This window comes from Humulus lupulus, chromosome 3 (genome assembly GCF_963169125.1).
Source record: "Humulus lupulus chromosome 3, drHumLupu1.1, whole genome shotgun sequence".
In the NCBI taxonomy this organism is placed as follows: Eukaryota; Viridiplantae; Streptophyta; class Magnoliopsida; order Rosales; family Cannabaceae; genus Humulus; species Humulus lupulus.
In genome coordinates, this window is record NC_084795.1 from 17,662,274 (window position 1) to 17,666,532 (window position 4,259).

The 4,259-nt window shown below is 39.5% G+C and overlaps 1 pseudogene; it reads right to left on the reverse strand.

Annotated features, from left to right (window-relative positions):
• Positions 1–388: 388 nt before the first annotated feature.
• On the reverse strand, positions 389–4,017 carry LOC133822241 (protein SIEVE ELEMENT OCCLUSION B-like; annotated as a pseudogene).
• Positions 4,018–4,259: the final 242 nt, after the last annotated feature.

A 4,259-nucleotide genomic window follows, 5' to 3' on the forward strand; every position in this document is an offset into this window, starting at 1 on the left:
TTTTGGGTTCGGACTTTCTCTTAAATTTCTATATTTTTCGACTAATTAAGATTATTTTAAACCGGCCCGTTTTTAAATGCTAATACACACACAAATTTTCCATTACTTCACTATCTCAGATGAATATATTCACGTATATTTATTTTAAAATCTAATATGTTACAAATAACAAAAGAAAAAGAATTAGTAGTTTCTAAAGTAATTATGTACTTTATATATTATTGGCTGTATTTACATAGACTTTGAATTAATATTAATTATTTAGAGTTATAAACATATGAATCAGATCCCGCAGTAATATTTATAAGATATATACACTTAATATACCCAACAAATAATAGTAGTATTAATTAAAGCATATATATATATATATTTTATAGTAGTCGTATTGGAAGGCATGAAAAACAGCAAGTATTATTTATTTATTCAATAATTAAAATAACAGAAAACTTGGTTGTAGTTGCCAAAGCAACAGCAATGCAATACATGATATAAATTTTGTCCCAAAATATTTTTAAAAAAAAAATATATATATATATAAGATAAAACAATTACGACAATATTCTCATAACAATTTATTTATGATCGATGACGATGTTCTTTTATTGTCATAGAGGCGCCATGCCAATATTATGCGTGCATATCAACTCGTCATCAAGTTCACGATGAAATGGTCAATATTAGTCAAGGCAGCAGCGGAACATGCTGTACCTCTCCATCAAACGCCCGCACTCAGAGCAAGCCACGGTTTCGGGCATTGCACCAGTGGCTGGCAAAATGAGGCTGGTGCAGTGGTGTGGTGCGTCAACATGGAGCTTCTGAAGGTACTCATCCAGAGCGGGCACGAAACCGATCACTGCCTCCCTCTTCTTCCATAGGCCATGCTCAGTCAAGCCCCTAAACATGTGCTCCCCGTTGCCCTTAACCGTTCCCTCAAAACCTTTGCTGATAACAGCCCAACCTTGGCTACTGGACCCATAGCTCAGCATCGCAATGATTCCTTGCATTACACGGTCGTGCTTGACAGTTTCAGCCGTGGTCAGTTGCCCCTTGGAGTGCCACATGCTCTCCAACCGCAGCCAAAAGTACCAGATAAGGTTCCAGTCCAAGGTTCTGCTTAGGTTCTCCTTCAAAATCAGCTCGATGATGTTCCTTGTTGCTTTCTCGTGAGGTTTGCTCTTCCCCACGTAAAGCAACTCCAGTCGAATCCCAGATTCGCGGGCAACATCCTTAGCAATTCTTGTGAATTTCCTTATCCAGTCAATGTCTTCTCCTCCATACAAGCAAACGTGCTTTTGTTCTTGGATCTAAACCAATAAATTAAGCACGTTATTAGTACTATATATATATATACACACATGTATATGTCATGTCAGCTAGCATATATATAGTTAAAACTCTTACCCAAATAGAAACATGGGGGTCAAGGCCATCGATGAGCAGGTCCATGGTCCAGGCATTATCCTCCCACAACAATTTTTCTCTGTTGGCAGTAAAAGGGTAGGATAGGCTTCCCCAAATACACATCATGTGAATGGCATTGTTGTGCATAACTCTGCCTTGAGTGTCGATCACCACGAGGATAGGCTTCTTAACAAAGCCCCATTTCTCTCTGAAGAATCTTGGGGCCACTCGGGTTACAGCTGAAGGATGGTGCACCGAGTGCCATTCCATTTGTTCTTTTAACCTATCAAATACTCTGTACTTGTCATCATTCCACACGTTTGAGATTGGAACCCAATCCACTTCATATTGACTCTCAGATCTTGTCATGTTGTGCCTCTTTTCTGCGTACATTTGTTGTAAGATTGCATATTCAGGTGAACGAATGAGTTCAGGATCTAATTCTGTGATGAATAAGGCCACAACTTTTCTCTTCAAATTCTCGATTATGATCTGTTTTATATATACCAAATACACGTGAAATTATTAAGCTCAAAAAATAACAACAAAATGCGAAATCAATAAATTAAATATTTGTTTCTGAGCAAACCCTTTTCTTGCTGTAGCAATCATAGAGTGCTTGGGGATCTTCATTGAATAAAACCCTCAGAGGCTTTGAGTTATCGATGTGTGTAATTTGGAAAGTACGCACAAGATACTCATATGCTTCATCCTCTTTCTTCTTCTCTGTATCAACATACACATGCCATTTATATTAGCCGTATGTAACGTTCATTAACGTAGAAAAGAATATATAACATGTTAGAATATATATCACATATTGAATCCATATAAGAAGCAGAACTCACGAACAAACTTGTAACAACGTTCGATAATGTCAACAACATGCCCTTTTATGTTGTTGAGCTTATGGGCCAAGGAAGACAGCTCCCATGGCTCCGTTAGAAACCTGGCGAAACATGTAAAAAGTCAACAATATATGGTCACATCCCTAGACATATAGTACTATATAAGCCCAATTAAACTAATATGCATTTATACATACTCAATTCCCATGCCGGTGAGGGCCAAAATTTGAGTTGAAGAAACAACAATACTCCGAAAGGTCCAATAAACAGCAGTTGGGATATGAGAAGCAGCAGATAGAATTTCAGGGGAGTCAGCAGTAAAATACTCATTCCTTGGAAGGTCATAGAAGTCGACAATTTTCTTTGTCACGTCAAGGATTTCCTTGATCAAATCGTAGAGAGCGTCGAGTTTTGGCTTTAAAGCCCCAGCATGCTACAAAAGTTCAGGCAATTGTTTGAGAAGAGCAACCGCTTTGGCGAGTGGATTGGTTGAGTATTGTTGGAGGACCAGTCGAAACTCGCCAAAAGTCACAGCGAATGCCACCAAGGCTAGCAGCACCTTCGAGTCCCACCCGTAGTGCTTGATTATCTGTAATATTTCCATTGTAATGGTGTGCACATCCACTCCAGCTGAGCACTTGCTGAGGATCTGTCATAATACAAAATATGCATGTGTGTCCCCAAAAGGTCAAACAAGTCAACGAACTCAGCCACCAATAACTTAACAGTGCTATTAATATATAGTGTGCGCATTGTTACGGATTCTTACATTATTTCATGTATCTATGGCAATTTGTTTGTTTATTTTATAACTTGTAATAAAAGTAGTATAATCTTTTTTACTAGGATCCTCATTCGGTTTTTTTTTTCCTGTCATACTCCCTGTCAACAATTGAAATGTTTACACCTTATCTATTCATTAATGAAAAACCTCACATAATTTGTGAGCATAAATATAAAAATGTATATATATATATATGTAACTATTACCTCGCATGATATGGCGTTCGTAATCCTAGCAGGGATTTCGACATTATCTTGAAGACTAGCAACAGAATACACGACAGCTTTTTTATCGGTACCAATGTCTGAATGCTGTAATAAATCATTGAAAATAGTCGAGAGTTATTAAAAATGATATTCAAGAGAGAGTAGCTTGAGCAAAGTGTTTGAATAATTAATATACGATACCTGAAGATTGAATCCAGGTAGGTCAGCAGTAGCGCGGTGAAAAATGACATCGATGATGTGAAGAACAGGCTTAACAGCAAGGCCACGCTCATCAGACTCATGAAGATCCATGATTCTTTTGCTCAGCTCAGTCTCGTCGGACGTTCCACCACGGGTTGCACGGCTGTCAAGTCCGAGAGTGCGAGACGCACGGCCGTCCAGTCCGAGTGCCGTACGAGCCGTGCGGCTACCGAGTCCAACTGCTGATGAATGAGCAGCTCGTTTCTGATGAGGCACAATGCCTGGCGAGGCTAGGCTCTGGTGCGGCGTAACCCCAGATGTTAGATTTTGATGATGAGGTGGGGTCGTTGTATTCAGTGTTTGAGGTGCATACGGCGCCGCAGTTGGTGTCAAGGGTTGAGTTGCATACGTCGCAGTTGGCGTCAGCTGGAGCTGGTTTTGAGGTACTGCGTAGGCAGAGGCTGCTGTCGGCGTTGCCGCCAGGTTTTGTGGTACTCCATAGGCAGAGGAAAGATTTTGAGGTGGAATGGCTGTGGTGGTCTTTGTGGCCATTTTTGGCTTTCACAATGAACAATGAGAGTGAGACACTAGAATTTCGAGAAAATAATGGATAATATAGCGCATGCAAAAGAAGAGTAAAGGAGTCTCTTCAAAAAAAATATCTTCAGTTCTGTTGGCTTGGCTACCTTGCTTCCGTGAGGTTTTAGACCATATAAATATAAAGTGGTCCTAGTGAGACATATGTGAAAGCTTAGGATATGGGGTTTCTCATATTCTGTCCCATTTTCAAATTCTTCCTTTGCCTTTTACTAAAGT